The sequence below is a fragment of the Crinia signifera genome, chromosome 2, assembly GCF_055691185.1.
Source record: "Crinia signifera chromosome 2, ASM5569118v1, whole genome shotgun sequence".
NCBI classification, from domain to species: Eukaryota; Metazoa; Chordata; class Amphibia; order Anura; family Myobatrachidae; genus Crinia; species Crinia signifera.
The window spans coordinates 96,880,764-96,899,241 of NC_139218.1; the positions used below are offsets into that span (position 1 = coordinate 96,880,764).

At 41.7% G+C, this 18,478-nt stretch overlaps 1 protein-coding gene across 4 annotated transcripts in view; it reads left to right on the forward strand.

The window, feature by feature from the left end:
• Positions 1–18,478, forward strand: part of TBL1X (transducin beta like 1 X-linked) — a 250,978-nt gene that overhangs the window by 102,445 nt on the left and 130,055 nt on the right. The window lies entirely within an intron of this gene.

Below are 18,478 nucleotides of genomic sequence, written 5' to 3' on the forward strand. Positions count from 1 at the left end.
TATCATAAAAAATTTGCGCTGATGTCCCCAGCTAGTTCCCTGCCTGTGTTGCTATGTCTCTGAGTCAGGCAACATATTTCTGGTAGATGTAGTGGCACACACTGCTTTGGCCTGTCCTACTGTAATTACGGCTGGATTCTTTGGACTTAATATGAGTTAATGCTTTTTTTCTATATTAAAATACAAATTGGACTTCTTGTGCTGTTTGGAAACCTTAAACGTGACTCAGAGATTCTTGGAAAGTAGAAAGTCAAAGAATGCAGTTGTGTAGCTTTTTCTTCAATTCCATTTATAACCATTAACATTCTGAAACCAACCTTCTGTTTTTTTCATTATTGTAATTCATATTCCGAAGCCAGGAAATTAAGGATGCTTGATAGCGGAAAATAATCTGCCATATGCGGTATGATAGACGTTTCATGCAGCTAAAATGAGAATTATCATTAGCTTTTCTAGATATTGAGATTCCAAAGTGATTTAAAACTATTCCACTAAGAAAGAAAAATAAAACTTCTTGAACCAAATGTGTATTAAGGAGGACTCCCGTAACAGAGCCAATGACATAACTAGAATTACTGGGGTTACTAATTTTATAGCTCCTCGTATTCCAATTCATTTTTACATCTTAAATAAGATACCAGGTATGAGTACATTGTCTCTGTTAGCACATCACATACTAAAGGGCATCCTTTAACAATTGTTGTATTATATGTCCATACTTTCTGGTTGTTCTACATATTAGTACATTTAAGAGCATTACAAAATTTTGATGTTTGATAAACACGTTGGATAAAGTTATAAAAAGATACTGTACCTTGTAGTTTTAGGCAAACTTTATCGAAACTTCTAGATAAGTGACATTGAAATGCAGATGCACATTGCACTTAGGCAGATGTAAATTATACATCTTTACTTTGTCATTTCCTCATTGTATTAAGGGGAACAAATTATGTGTACAGGTTTTGTTGCATGAATCTTTTTTTTTTTTATCATCAAGGGCGTAACTACCATAGGTGCAGGGGGTGCAGCTGCTATGGTGCCCAGAGCTGAGAGGGGCCCACTTTGCCTGTTAAAGTGCCATGGGCTATATACATTTTCAGCATTATGTGATAAATAGGGGCACTAACAAACTTTTGCTATGGGGCCCACATGTATCTAGTTACGCCACTGTTTATCATATTTTTCTCTACCGTCCAATGGGATACTGGGCTTCACTACTATGGGGATTGAGACCTCCGCAGGAGAGACAGGCACATAAAAGAACTTTCAGTGTGGGTGCACTGGCTCCTCCCCTCAATCTCCCTCCACTAGTCAGTTTTGAAAAATGTGCCTCAGGAGAGGCAGTGCTTCTGGATGCTCCAGAGTTTTTTCCACATTTATTTTCAAGTTTGTTATTTTGGGGCGCTGTAGTGACCACACAGCTGTCCTGCTTCGTGGGTGTCAGGGGAAGGGTCAGTCCCCGACCTCTTCAGGTGCAGAGCTGACCCTGCTACAGGACAATCCAGTCCTGCGTGGGACTTGTCACCGCACAGCATTGCGCTGTAGCGAGCAAGTCCCCTAGCTGCCGCACACCCCTGACAGGTCTGAAGACATCGGTGGTGAGTACAGGCTGGGGGTCCCACAAGGGGTCCCCGCAGCCATTTCTGGTGCGGCAAGACGACGGCTAGTAATGGCGGCTCTCCAGCAGGGACCGCGTGAACACCGCGTCTGATAACTGGCATAGGGGTGCTGCCGCTGGACCACCAGGGACACCCCTCAGGGTATATGTATGATATATATTTTACACCTTTAATAATGCTCCGTGACTCTCCCATTGTTGGCTCGGGTGCTAAAGCGGCTCCGGCATCAGGGGACGGAGGCCATACTGGTGGCACCAGACTGGCCAAGAAGGGCCTGGTACGGGGACATTCAGGCCATGCTAGTGGAAGACCCGTGGCGTCTGCCCCTAAGAAAAGACCTGCTCCTCCAGGGCCCGTTCGTCTTCCAGGACTTACAGCGGCTACGTTTAACGGCCTGGAGGTTGAGCGGCAGATCTTAGTCCACAAGGGTCTCCATCCCTCTGTCGTCACTACAATGATAAAAGCCAGGAAGCCGGTGACGGCTGCTCATTATCATGTAATATGGCGCAGATATATTGCCTGGTGTGAGAAGAATGACTTGCCGCCGGCCAGTTTTCGATTAAACAGTCTGCTACGTTTCCTTCAGGCTGGCCTGGATAAGGGACTCAGATTGGGTTCCTTAAAGGTCCAAATCTCTGCACTATCTGTGTTTTTTCAGAAAAAGATTGCGGCCTTGCCGGAAGTGCAAACCTTCTTACAGGGGGTGCTGAGGATTCAGCCCCCCTTTGTGCCTCCCACTGCACCATGGGATTTGGAAGTAGTTCTTACTTTCTTGAAATCAGCCCGGTTTGTTCCATTGGAAGAGTCTGAGCTGCGACACCTCACTTGGAAGACTGTTGTTTTGCTGGCTCTAGCTTCGGCCAGGAGGGTGTCCGAGCTCGGGGCCTTATCTTGTCGGAGCCCTTACCTTGTGTTCCACAACGATAGGGCGGAACTCAGGACTAGACCACAATTCCTTCCAAAGGTGGTGTCAGGGTTCCACCTAAACCAACCTATTGTGGTTCCTTCTAGCGCAACACACCCAGATATACCAGATACCTTGGATGTGGTCCTCACCCTTAAGGGGTATGTCAAGCGCACAGCTAGGATCCGTAAGACGGACAGCCTGTTTGTGCTTTATGATGCGCAGAAGAAGGGTTTACCTGCTTCAACGCGTACCATTGCCAGGTGGATAAGATGTACTATCCAGCAGGCTTATGCATCAGCTGGTTTGTCGCTTCCTTTTTCAGTAAAGGCTCATTCAACCAGGTCTGTAGGTACCTCTTGGGCGGCTGCTCGAGGGGTGTCGGCAATGCAGCTATGCAGGGCCGCAACTTGGTCAGGGCAACACACATTTGTGAAGTTCTACAAGTTTGACACCCTGGCCAGGGAGGATTCCCAGTTCGGGAATGCGGTTCTACAGCAGAATCCGCACGTTCCCACCCGTTCTGATAGCTTTGGGACCTCCCCATAGTAGTGAAGCCCAGTATCCCATTGGACGGTAGAGAAAATAGGATTTTGGGTACCTACCGGTAAATCCTTTTCTCGTAGTCCATATGGGATACTGGGAGCCCGCCTCAGTGCGGCTTTTTCTGCTGTCAGACCTACTTTATGGTTAGGCTTATTGCCTTGTTTTCTATAGGATAAATAGGACTATAGATTTGTTCTAGTTACAGGTGTCCTCTTAAGTTGTTAGGATTCACCTCTTTTATATGTTTTTTGTTCGTTTGGGTGTGCTGGATGAATCTCACCACAATACATTATCACATACTCCTCACATGCTCTCCTTCGGCACAGTTTTTGCATTAACTGACTAGTGGAGGGAGATTGAGGGGAGGAGCCAGTGCACCCACACTGAAAGTTCTTTTATGTGCCTGTCTCTCCTGCGGAGGTCTCAATCCCCATAGTAGTGAAGCCCAGTATCCCATATGGACTACGAGAAAAGGATTTACCGGTAGGTACCCAAAATCCTATTATTTTTACAATACAATTGTATATAAAACACTTATAGGTAAATGGCCAAAGCCACTTTGCAAAATATAATCAGAAAAAAAAATGTGCCAAGTAAATATTACAGAGCTTTATATTTTGAATACATTTTGCCATACTGATGGCTTGGTCCAGGAATGGCGTTCAATAAAAGACTAGTATACTTCAGAATGAATGTCTTGGGTGAAATGTAATAGGGTGAAAGACTCAGAAAGTGAGAGATTTGGTAAGAAATCTCCAATTTCTTTAAATCTGCAATCATTTACACTTCAAAATCAAACTATTTTTACAGTGTAAATGTTTGCCGCTTTAAAAAAAACCTGGAGATTTATTACCAAATCTCTAACTTTTTGAATCTCTCATCCTATTAAATTTCACCCCTAATATCTATGGCCAGAATTTCTGGTACAATGTACCGTAGAATACATAGCTGTATTCCCATGCCCAGTATGGATTCGAGAGTCGTTTTTGATCTCATAGTCCAGTAGCTCAGTTTTCTTGTTAGTTAGTATGGCCAGACGATGACAGCTGATGTGCGCTCCCGCATTATCGTTGTCTACCACCGCCTGTCGGCCTGTTTTACCAGCTAAGTGAACCACTTTACACAATCTCCTGCTGTGGAAGTTGGTTCACAACTCGTGAAAATCGCTGGGCCAGGTGAAAATCGCTCAGTGTGTATGCACCGAGCGATGCTCGGCATACACATTGTGCAAAAAATGCCCAGTGCGTATGCACATTTAGGATGCAAATTTCTATAAAATTCTTCTAGAAGTGGTGCATAAAACAAAACTACCAATTTATTTACAAGTGATTTTGAATACATTATCACCCAGATAGTGGCCTCCAATCACAATACACATTTGAAGTTGGTTCTCCCAGTCATGTTCATTAAGTTGCTGAACAATTAGAATTTTGTGTGAATGGAACCATTATTTCCAGGACCCTCACATCCTACGTTATTTAATGCACACATTTCAAAATACTGTCCTACCCAATATTCAAACCAATGACCTGCCATCATGTTGCTGTGAGATAACTTACTTATGGAGCAATTTGATTCATTATGGGAAGTAGGAGCGTATTTTTGAAATGTGAGTGTGGATTGAAGGTGCTTAGGGAGGTGACGGAGCCATGGGGCGGCCAGGGGATGATGCCAGGGATTAAAGAGGAGAAATTTGCAAGTAAGACCCACTTAAACAAAAAATTGTCAGGTCCTGCAGAACAGCGCCCCCTGCCTTGCAGTGCACTGTTTAATGGCCCATGTCACACCACCCTTATACAGCTCATTGTACTGTATAGATACCCTCTGTATCTACTGGATACAGAGGGAATCTATAGGTCACCTTACACATTTCCTGCAACTACAGTACTGTACATGTCATTTGAATAAATAAATTCTCTATATGAATATGTTAAAAAACATATCAACTACCATGCCAGACATCTGCTTTTTTTATACATATATTTTTCATAATTTATAATGTTTTGGAAACCACTCTGTTTCCTTGCAGTTCTGCTGACAAAGATATCAGCAAAGATTTTAATCTTGGCTGGAAATGTGATATAATATAAAATCATCTGTATTGTCTCCTTCTACAGTTACAGTACATAGAAGTTCTGCACTAAATTTGAAATGAAACCAGGTGGACTTAACGACAATCACATAATATATACTGTATATTCCCTATATTACGCTACTGTTACTGTATATCATTGGAAGATGATATAAATTCGAATTTTCTATCTTTTTAAACTGAACAGCTGCTATCTGTTGTGCTCTGCTACAGAAACTGAATTAAAATAAACTTTAATCTGCACCCTAGGATAAGGTTAAAGTGGTTTAAATGCATAATGTTGTGTTTATGCTCTACCCAGCGAGAGATTTACTTTGAATTTCAGTTGAGCCTCCGACACATAAATCTGTAAATAATATGCCTAGATTAGTTTGCACTGTAAACCAGTGTAATACTTCGAAACAATGTTTCCTGTACTGTTGATTATAACAAATATATATATATAGTATAAAAACTAGTAAGCCTGCTCAAAGCAAATGCTTCAAAACCAAGTCTGCTACCTTGTGATTGCCTCTGTTTGTGCATGTGTGTGAGAGAAAAAGATGTAGTTTCACTTGCTGCCAACAGATGGCCATGCTTCAGAGACAAATGCACACTATATATATATATATATATATATATATATATATATATATATATATATATATATATATGACGATGATTCGCTTCCCCATGTTTTCTAATGGTTTACTTTCTACGGGGCATACAGGCATGCAGTGGTGGTTTTAGAGTAAATTGGGAAAAAGGGGTTTTCAATTCCGCACTGAGTGCTCTTACTTGTTCGTCTTCCTATTTTTATATATAATTATATTTTCTTGTGTATTGCTTCCGCTTTCTGAGAGAGTACTTGCTCTAATTCATGCGTTTTTCAAGAATGTGGTGCGACCCCTCTCCTAATGGTTTTAGAGTACCTGGAAACCCAAACCCCCACCACATACACACACACACACACTTCCCCAAATCAGTGCAATTGATTTTATTCTCTTTTCGATGGAGTGTATTGTAGGGCCTCTGGGCTAGTAATGGAGCTGCAGCACACAGCTTCTTACAGGTGTTTGTGTGTATGTACAGGAATGTGTGTGTGTGTGCTACGCTGTGTAAAAATTTAAGATCACTTGCCCAGGCGCCATATTGAAAGAGAGATGCTTCCCATGAATAATACAGCAAAAGAAGCACGACTTTGGGTCTTGTGAGCTGCAAAGGGTGAATTTAATGCAGTCCTACTACATTTCAGGACTAGCTCGTCATCAGGACACACATGTATGTATGTGTCAGTGTGTGTGGCAATGTGATTAATCCAAAAGTGTTAATAAAGCCACACAGTTTCTAGTTTCTGCAATTTATATATAGTCCTCTCTCCTCTTCCACTTTGTTACCATCTTCATAATGCATTCAAAACGACTACTGTGTATGCTCCTTGACTATATCAACAGTATGCTCCCGTTATTGTCTGAATCCACGTGGGATGGTCCGCCGTGCTGCTCTTTTATTTTTTTGATACCTGCTATCTGTTTTAATCTTTGTACATTTGTGTGCTTCGAATAAAATGACTGAATAGAAGAGAAAATGAAGTGTAGGAGAAGAAGGTACTTGAACATTAAATGTTATACTTATTGTTTTACGTGTTCTTTGACAAATGTACATGAAAAACGTTGTGCCCATCTGATTCTGTTTGTAGCTTTAGCCTACTATTTTTTGTCAGAAGCGTGAGGGAATGGGGGTTTCCTCGCTTTCCAGGGAGGTGTATCTACTCTCCCAAGTTGGTATAGCTATGCATCTATAGCATATGTGCCTACTCTGCAGGAATGTCTCGGTGATTAACAAATTTCAGGGAGCTCTCATAACTCCCAAGAGGGCAAGTCATCCTAACACATGCCACAAACTTCCAACTGAAATGGGAGTTTGACTTAACTCTCTGTGAATTAGATCATTATGGCGCTGATACCTCTGCCCTGCTGACGCGTGCCACCTGCATCTCCTTTTCATAAACTTCAAATAGTGAGTTGATAAGTAAACTGCTACCAATGATTCATGAAAGTCAACCAGCACCAATGGTGACATCAAGAAACTTAAGTGACTTGATCCACTTTTTTAAATGGGGGCATGGCAAGACCCGACACAGTTGGCCACAACCCCTAGTATGAAAGCTCATATATTGTGGTGTCTCTGTTTGTTGGAAACTGTTATACTTCAAAGAGTACAGTGTTGGATAAAGAGGAAAACTGGTACTAAGGGAGGACATGGCTGTGATTTTGTCTTTTAAAATTGTATGCTGATGCCCATTTTCTCAATATGGATAATTTACAAGATAATAAAATGTATATGTGTTGGTAAAAACGCCTTCTTAATCATAAAAATGTTAGAATTAGTTTATAAATTATGAGTTTTGACATCACAATGTTATTGTATTCAGTATTGTGTATAGGTTCTGCACAGGGGCATCTTAAGAGAGAAGGAGGACCATGTGAAGCCTCCTCTGGCCAGGCCCCCTCCTCTCTGCTGGGATCAGTAGGGTCTGAGCTCTAGAGCACTCAGACCCTACTGCTCATGCACAAACCTCCTGAAAAAAATGGCGCCGGGGACATTTTTATGGCGATTTTCGCATCAGTGCTGGGCTGTAGAGTCTGAGCACTCACACTCCACTGCACATGCGCAGATCCCCCCAAAAAAGTCCATGCACCATTTTTCCGGGATCTGCCGCTGCTGATGGACTCCGGAGGGATAGTATTGGAAAAATGGGTGCGGTGTGAGCCCCCTGTAGCCACACGCACACTACACCCATTACAGATACGCCACTGGTTGTGTATATTGTTAAATCAAGGCATGTAATACCAACTAATAATTTGAACTAATAATTTGAATTGGGGATAATTTTTAAAGCAGCCCATAAAAAAGTAGATTTTCATTATTTAATATGGTAATTTAGAAAAGAGGTGGAGAGCTGCGCTAATAAAAATATCAAGTACCATGGAAGAATACACTTACACAAAGGGGGTGTTTTTTATATTTTTACTGAATATATTAAATCGTATTTTAATTTTAAGAAAAAACAATTGTACATAAAAAATAGTATAAAAATTCATATACTTTCAAGGTGGCCACCTAAAGACATACTGTATATCAATATACATTAGTACATAAAAATGCAATTGGATGAATTATAAACGTATACGTATTATAGTAAAACAGGTGTTTGTACTACGTTTATAATTCATCCAATTGCATTTTTATGTACTAATGTATATTGATATACAGTATGTCTTTAGGTGGCCACCTTGAAAGTATATGAATTTTTATACTATTTTTTATATACAATTGTTTTTTCTTAAAATTAAAATAAGATTTAATATATTCAGTAAAAATATAAAAAACACCCCCTTTGTGTAAGTGTATTCTTCCATGGTACTTGATATTTTTATTAGCGCAACTCTCCACCCCTTTTCTGTTGTATACATTTTTCCTCTGATTCTCAGCTGGTTATACTCTATTTCCAGCTAGAGATCAGTTGCAGTGTACTCACACTTGTACACTCAGAGGGCTGCAGCTCTTATAGTATATATTATCTATATATCACCAATTACTGTTTTAAAACACTTTTTTCTGTGCTATAAATTGCATATAGCGCCCTAATTTCGACACTACATAGTGTCGACCATTTTGTCAATTTAGATAGACTGACTAATTGCTGATTGGGATTCTCATAATTATATTTATGCTATTAATGGAATGTGGTATAGCTCACAGACAATGTCTAGGTTGACAGTCATGCAAAGGTCGACATGAGATTTTCATGCTTTTTTTTTGTCTATGTCTACACCTGAGCCAATTAGTATACCACGTCTCCTTTCACAGGTGGATGGTAAAGTATGAAAAATTCCCCAAATTTTAAGAAAACATTTCTTAACTAATCTGGGATGGGGAAAGCTGAATGGGGAAACCAGGTAATGAAAGCACCAATAAAAAAAGCAAGGTACTTGTTTCCTAGCAGGGCGCCCACGATTTTCATTTTATGGCATCTTATGCCATTGCATCGCATGCCATATAGCCGCATACAATGCGATTTTTTTATTGTACCTGTATTTCATGACCCCACTATCCACATCGGCGTGGAGTTGATTCTAGACAGTGTAGCGAGGGGACGCATATTACTTTACATGTATTGCGCATCCCCTCGCGGGGCTCGCTGCGCTCGCCATGCTTCGGGCTCGCTGCGCTCGCCACACTATCTAGAAACAACTCCACGCCGACGTGGATAGTGGGGGCATGAAAAGGTCGGAGGATGCGTGCCGCCGCCCCTCGCGGGCTTTCTGCGCTCGCCACGCTTCAGGTTGGCGTTTAATCTGGGGGTGGCGTTGACAATGGGGGGGCATTTAACATTGTACGGACCCATCAGGGTGGTTGTACAATAAAAAATCGTATACCATCGCATTGAATGCCATTATATGGCATACGATGCGATACGATATTTTATTGTACAATATCGCGTCGCATCGCATCCCATTGTATACCATATTTAGTCTTATGGTATACGATGCGAAGAGCGCCGTGCTAGGAAAAAAGTACCAAAAGCAAATAAATAAATAAATAGACAAGGAGAGCTCCTAAACATCAGTAAACAGTAACAATACATGATAATGGAATAAAGTTTATTTCAGGCCTGGCGAGAGTCTTATAATGAGAGTACCAGGGAATCCTCACTTTAAGAAAATTGGGATTTTATCACGGAGGAGGGCAGCAATATATTCCATAGAAGCAGTATACCAAACCCTATTGATAAGAGCAGAAATAGATGGTGCAGCAGACCACTTCCAGTCAGTATCAATCAACTGCAGTAAATATATTACCACATCATTTAAAACAACATGGCAAACAAGTGTCAGAAAACATTTTACAAAACATGCAACAGGTTTTAGTGAAGTATGCTGTCAAACAATCTGCCCATTAGTGACAAAACTTCATCACTGGGCAAGCTCTGCCTGGTACAGATAGGGCATGTCCATACCTCCCAACTTTTCATGTTAAGAAATAGGGACTTCGCCGCGCGAGCGCCCGAAAAGGGGGCGTGGCGTATGCAAATGAGGGCGCGGCTTATGCTAATTAGCCGCGACCTCATTTTCATACGAGAATAGACGCTGTGCGCATGCGCACAGCGTCTATTCTACTACATTGGGGGGTCTCCCAACTGCCACCCCCCGCAGCGGGACAATGCCTGCCGCGGGTGGGACGTCGGGACAGGACCCGAAAATCGGGACTGTCCCGACGGAATCGTGACAGTTGGGAGGTATGCATGTCCAATGGGGGAGTTGTGGCCAGCCCTCATGGTTTGTAAAAAAAAAAAAAAACAATATCGGTATAGCCGCTTAGGGGGGCCCACACTATTCACTGGGGGTCACCGTTGTGAGAACTGGTTGGTGGCTAAGCGGGCGTCACATCATGTAGGGATAGAGTACTGACTACTGCCAAGCATGCAGTGTGTGCTGGGGAGCGAGGCTAATGCAACAGGTATTAGTAGTCTATCCCTTTTAGACATGCGGCTGTCAGCAATTGGTAGGGAAAGGGGCAGGAAGACCCCCTAATTTATAAATAGGCGCAGTGAAATCAGTGTTACGGTTTTCAAGGATATTTTTTTGGGGGGGTAACTTTCATTTTCATGTTGTAATTTTCTCTGTAACCATTGTCAATGCAGAGTAATGGAATACAGACCGTTATGTTTAAGAGGTAGATTCAATTAGCGACAAAGCTTCATTGGAACTGTGAGTGCTACTTCTGGTTATCCAGGCTAGTTTTTAAATGCAACTCAGTCTTTTGAATAAAGGACACTCATTTTGTTCTAGGTTCAATCAGCCTAACACATGCTCTGTGCCAAATTCTATGCTTTTATCATAAGTGTTAAATAATTTGGCTTTTCCGCCCCACTATTAATTGTACTGTACTTTTGATTGGCAACATTTATTGCTTCAATCTTTTTGGCTAATTGTTTAAATAATTTGATACCAGTACAATAAGAACCATACCCATTCCTATGCTGTAACTTATCTCAGATCTTCTTACCAAACCTGATGGCTGTACTTTTTCCATTTAATAAAAATTCTGTAATGTATTAATATGGAAAAGAAAACACTAAACGACTGTATCTTGTACTGATTGTAGAAATATCGGATATTGGAAGGTGAAATATACAGTTAAATTGAAATATTAGCACATTATAAGTCACCTTGAATTTCTTTGTCCTGTATAAAAGCACTTGGCAAATGGATGACTTTTAAATAGGCTCATACGTGTTTAGAGGAATCGTATACTTCCCACTTAGAGGCTACATTGTAAACATATATAACGTTATATTTAACGGGTCCTCATTAAATGATTTTGATTCTCCAGCTGCTTAAGGCCAGTCTACACAATCTGTATATGCATTTAGTTGTACACCAGTGCTCAATTTAATGGCTCTTGCTTTGTAAATCTGTGGTTCAAGCTTAATTGTGAATAATAATTAGGAAAATTCATCTTGCAGTAAGATGATTGAAAGGCTAATCATTATATCTCAGGCTAATCATTATATCACAGTAGTGGTAATAAAACAGAAAAGGCTAAATTACTGAGAAAATGGTGATGAGAAACCCAATTTATCTAATATGCATCATTCCCATTGTGTAATATCTAGGAGCAGAGTTTAAAAAAAAAAAAAAAACATACAGTAGTTCTAAGTCAATATCCACATGGTGGGGTGGAAATTTAGCAGGCAGAAGGTTAGTTATACCATAATTGAGGCCCTGTGTTTTAAAAATAAAAATACTAATCCTTGTGTAAAAATGGAGACTTAAAAAAAAAAACTGCATGGGACTCAATGGGTCAGGCGTAGCAACATAATGAAGGGGCCTACAGAGACCCCTCTCTGCGGCAGGTGTTGATTTTATGCCTCATATAAGTACCCTGCTTCACAGTGACCCATTATTGACCCATCTACCAGTGCATATTCTGGAATGCAGTACACCCCCCCCCCCCCCCCCCCTTCACATTATCACATATATTGCCAAATGTACTAAACTTCCAATAAAGAATAAACTACCAGCCAATCAGCACATAACTGCCATTCACCACAGTCGGTGACATGGCAGTTAAGGGCTGGTTGTTTATTACTATCCCCCTTTATTCGTTTTTGAGTTCATATTTAGTTCATATTATTCCAACTTACAGCAGTGACATGAGGGCAATAGCTGAGAGAAGGCACTGGCTAGTATTAGAGCCACATTTTTACACCATATATGAATAAACAAGCCTGATTTGCACAGTTCTGGTCCCCCCACAGATCCTCTACACACAGATGTCCTGTAGAACAAACATATGCCTAGCACAGAACAACCTCTCACACAGATCTCCCCCAGCAAAGAAAATTCCCCTTAGAACAAACTATTTCCATCACTTAAGGCCGTCATACATTAGGCCGACTTAGGACAAGTCTGTCCGACTTCTCCTGAGATTCCCCGGCAGCTCCCAGGGAGAGCTCACTTAAGATTGGCACTTGATGTGCTGATTTTTACATTGATGCAATTTTGCATGCGGTTTATAACACATAATAGCCTGTGGAGCTGCAGGCAGGGGAGGCAGAATTGAAAAATCAAACTAGTGGAGTCTGCATTTCCACTCTCACGCAACCTCACTTCCACCACATTGGAAGTGGACATTAACTGAAGGGAGTATAGACACAGTGCTGCTAAGGTCTGGTGTCTGAGCACTGTCTGGACTGGTCACCTGATCCTCAGAGGAGTCCATCAAAGCTCAAGGCATGCCCTCTGCCTTCCCCAACTCTTTTTCTCTGTGGTATTGTTGACTGCTGTGTGACCAGGCTGCCACTCCAAGCAGTGTCTGAGAGGTGAGGCTGAGCTAGTTGCTCCCTCATCTCCCGTCTCTTTCTATATAAATGATACAGAATAATACATAGAGGACACTTACAAGTTATAAATGTGTTTCTTTTTATAGTCAAAACTCTGAAGCACATCACTGCATTTACAATGCTTCCAGAGTTCATATTATACTATACTATAGTACTTCATACTGTGCGCCAAATGTATCAAGCTTCAAAAAGTGGAGAAACAATCAGCTCCTACCTGTCATTTCTCAAACCCAGCCTGTCACATGGCAGTTAGGAGCAGATTGGCTTGCTGTTTATCACTTTCCATTTTATCACTTTAAGCTTGATACATTTGGCCCTGTGCCACATTAGGGTGCCCCCGTTCATATTATGTAACATTATAATGCCCCCAGTTCACTGTATACCACATCACAATGAGCATGTCTAGCGGTGTAACTAGATATATTGTAGGCCCTAAGGCAACAGTTTGTAATGCCCTCTATGAACAGTGGCGTAACTATAAATTTGTGCCCCCTGACAAAAAAATGTTTCTGGTGCCCCGCTCTCCTATAGTACATGGTCATTGTCAAGGGTTCCGCACGTTGTCATAAGACCCCATACCCCATCTGCCACGGTTCTGTGGTTCCAGCGGGAGGGGGGGTGGTGTTGTTTGTGCCTGCCCCTTCATATTGTTGAAAATGTCCCTCCAAAAATGGCCATTGCCTTCTCTAACACCTCCAAGCAGGGAAGTCGGCCCCTCTCATCTCTTGCCTCCATAGCAGCTGCACTCCCTACACATCCGGTAAAAACGCCCTTACATGGGACCTAATTAAGTAACAAAATATATGCATAAACACACCTGAAATTAAAACGCAATTCTTTCTCTAAGCAGATATTTGAAATGACTAACACATCCGAGTACTGTGTACCTTTTATTAATATTTCTTCCCTGCTCTGTGCTGCATGACATGTAATTATTGTCAAGGAACAGTGGCTTCTTCTTTCCTATAAAACTGTACATAAACAATTAAAATATGACCGGCAAATGTGCAAGTATATGAGAGTCTATGTCAGTCACCCCACAGGGGAAACGAGTACAAACAGCACAGGCAAGCACCATCACAAGAGGTTTTTCTTACCCATACTCTTTGCCTTAGGGATATAATGTGCAGGCTTATTAATAGAATTGCTACACTGCATTACTGTGGATGGAAGAGACAAAAGTTAGGAGATAATCTAGTTATTCTTTTAACTCATTCAGTGTGGAAAAGAAGAATACACAGATTGTTAACACTTGCTGTAATAAAGTCTGAACCGCAATTCATACTTAGCTACACTCCTAGAATGTGGAGGAACTTGTGGTTTGCTGCAGTTCCTCCAGACTCCTGAGACAGGATACCAGTTTCTCTGACCCACCCCCTTCTCTTGCGTCATGGGTCTCCAATTCAGACCTTTCAGCTGGGTCCGATTTTGGCCCTGTTCCGATGGTAGGGGTCTGCTCATGCGCATATTTGTATCACACAACCGCCGAGGCATTCACACACTAAGGGGATGGCTGGGGGCAGCTATAGGGCAACACCCAGCATTTTATGGGGGTCCCCATGAAAACACCGGACTTCCCCCTGGGAACGTAGGCAGCCAATGTCTACATGGGGCGGGTCGCTGACTTCACATGACGTCAGCGCCCGCCACCTTTTTGGCGGATAGGGGCTGTAATAAAAGTAAGTTTAGACTCTTTTATTACCAAAGGCAGGAGAAATCATTGGATGCTGAGCGACCATCGAATGATTTCTCCTCTAGCGGCTGCGTGCAAGGGGATGTGTTAGCGAACACAACAACTCGCCTGCTTACAAAGGGGTTGGCCATTCGGCAGAGCAGCATAAAGGTGCTCGCTAGGCAGCGAATGTAAGCTGCCTAGCAATCCAACCTGAATCAGGCCCACGGTGACATGATTTGCAGTAAGATGTATTGCTGTGGACCCAGGCCTGGTTGCACAGTGCTCCGAAAGTAGCTATGCAGGAGGTGAGCTGAGGTGATACAATTCACAGCATGTATGTGCAAGTCCAAAGCTAGAAATGCCTCATACAGTATGTGAGTCCAAAGGAATACCCAGCAAGTCATCCCAGGCAGCAGTCACAGGTGTAATATGCAGTATTGGCTAGGATCGGGCAGGGGATTATAATCTTTACTCAAGGTGCCACCAGTGTCGGTGGTTTGATCCCATTAATAGAGGTGTGGCAGGCCAGCATAAAGGTTTGGCTAACCAAGGTTGCATGGACTGGGACCCCTAATAAATATATATAGCAAATACTGTAAATTCATTCATGATAATGTACCACATTTATAACTGCAATGCACTGTAGAAAATACATCATAGTCCTGGGCTCAATAATATAAATATTTCAATTCATGCGCCGGGTGCCGTCCCTTGGCTATGCAGGTAGTTGCGTGTGTGGCGGCACTTTCGGTCTTTGCAGAAATAATACCCTTACAACGGTATATGCCGTTTCAATGTTTTGGTTTATTACAACCTTCGCCAGAGGGAGGTGGTGCTGCAGCACAATGACATCTGCCCCGGACTGAAGGAATTTTATGTAATGAAATAACTAGTACAGCACCAATAACAGAACTCCACCGATAAACCTATTTGTAGTTAATACTCTTACGTGTGTAGATATACAGAGAGTATATACTGTAGAATGTTTATATATAATCTAAAATAGGGGAAGAAAATATATTGCTAGACCATAATCTTGTAATCCTTTGTAGGTGATGGTTGTTTTTTTATTGTAATAAATATAGGATTTGGGGGTTATTGTTCTTTAATGAATTTGTGAGTGAGTTGGCATATTCTATTGGAAGCTATAATAAACTTGGGATTAGTAACCTGTATTACTTAAAGCCAAACCAGTTTAGAGGGATGAATGCAGCAATGGTCAATCAAGGCAGTTATTCTAATTGTTCTTTAGAGTAAAAGAGAAGTGAAAAAATGTTTATTGTATTCATATTTAAAACTAAATGCGTTTTATGTTTTGGTATTAATGAGATTTTTTCATGTTATTTGCGGGTGTGTATCATTAGGTTGACTGTAACAAGGTCCACCACTATTGGTCGACATGTAGAAAAGTGGTTGTCACATGAAAAGGTTGACAAGAGTTTTTCTTGCTTTCATGTCTGTATCAACATGGACCCTCAATTAGTGTATCACGTACCCTTGCATGGTGCACTTTACGATCCACATGGACTACAATTGGGAATGGTAAAGTATGAAAAGGTTATCTGAGTGAAAAAAATTGTGACTTTTCCCTATGTTGACATTTTGCTTGTGTCAACCTTTTGCCACGGTCGACCTAGTGCACGATGACCTTTGACCATGTTCACCCCTGTCGACCTAAATACTGGAACCAGTAATTTGCAGTGATGATTCATGTTTCAGTGACCTGCTAAGTGCAGATCAGCACATTTGGGCTGAAAATAAGCTGCAAAAGCTGCATGTAACTGTAGCGTATTTATATATTCTGAGTAAGCCGCATCTCAGAGGTATTTAACACCCATATACAGTACACCCAACAATACCATTTGCACAATATAAGGCGGCGACATACCACATCTGCATATGGACGTAGGTGTACTTTGGGCATTGCAAAGTCTAAATTTGCATAATTTACAGTAAGAAAAATGGCGTACACCCAAAATTGCATGAGCCTCACTGTCCATCTATAAAGTTGCCTAAATGTAGTTAAAATAATGGCTAGAGTCCATCAAAACACATTTGTATCTTTTGTAGGGGAAATTTTGTGATCCTGCTGTTGCTTTGACAGGTTGAGTTTGAACATTAAATTTTGTAGACACAGCGGTAACTCAGCCCCGTAACTGTGACAGAGCCTTTCACACATGAAAATTACACGGTTTCATAACTTAAGGCAAAATCCATAGGAATATACTGTGACAGTATATAAATACTTTCTGCTATTACACAAGAGACCTCTAACCGCCCAACATACTGTATATATATTATTGTGCCATGGGGATACTTGAGAGGAAGCTGTTATTCCTTGCATTGTCACACTTACAGATAATTAACGATTGTATAAAATGGAAAAACAGTTGTGAAATTGTAAAAACAAAAAAACAAAACAAAGATATGTTCTAGTCTAGCAGAGGGAAAGCTATACTACCTCACATTATACAGTATTAATAGTTTATAGTTGATATACTTTATATGGGAAGCAGTCAACCACACCCATGGGAGATTAGGTGTATCTTCTGGTCTCCAACCCATTCACATAGTGAAGTGCTGGTTGGGGAGAATATTGCCGGAATAGCTGTGCCGCGTGTAGGAAGCAGGGATTAAATGACTGTATGTGAGTGTTATTTTTCAACCCTGCCCATGAACTCACAAATTGCTGCGCTTTCCTCCAGGAAGGGGCGCTGCCAGGCTGCCCTGTTCCACCTACAGCATCTCCTCTCTGGCTTCTCTCAGAAATGTATTGTAAGCACAATGAAATCAATGTGTATATTTGTATGCAGATTTGCATGTGGCTATGTCAATGCCTTCAAACCCAGTAGGCATGGCATCTGATAGAGGGGGCATGGCCTATTACTATGACCCCCTATATTCGTCAATTTAGAGGCAGGCCCATTGCTCCTTGAGGTGCTGGGCTACCCCTGGCTCCCTCCATGCTCTGTAAAGATGCTGTATGCATCCGCATGGCATCTATTTACCAAACACCGGCTGATCTGCGGAGATGAGCACCGGTGATCGTCGGTTCCCCCCCAACTGCCACCCTGCCTGTAGGGCACTGTCACCCACAGGAGGGACAGCAAGACAGTCTGCACTTAGCTGGACTGTGTCGCTGTAATCAGGACATTTGGGAGGTATGATTTTGGCCATGGCCTATTTTGACTATGCAATTTCCCTTGAACACCCCGGAGCCCAGAACCATACAACACTGACTATATTTACTGAAACCTTCTTACTGTAATTCATTGTTGAAGACTGGAGTGCTAACTGAAGGAGCACTAAACAACACTTGATTTCCCATAAGAACTGAAATCAAATTAATTTGTTCCTAACATTCTGGAGACTGCATAAAAATGCAGTAAAGTGTGGTCTGTCCACATGTTCTCTAAATAAAGCCGCTTCATATCCTCTTCTAATATCTGCCAGTATTCACTTCCACTGCTCTCTGCAAATAACCGTTCTCTCTGCCAGCTTCATGTAAGGTTTCTCCAATCATGGTACCAGCGGTTTGGTTCGTAGGGTTGACAGTGTCTAGGTCAACCTCGGACGGTCGACAAAAGCAAAATGTCTACATGAAAATGGTCAACACATGAAAAGGTCAACATGAGTTTTTAAGGTTTTTGGGGTGTAAATTCTTGTCTTGTAGCACATGGATCCCCAATTAGTGTACCATATCCTCTGGTATGACTCGCTTTGCTCACCATGCTTTGGACATACTTACCCA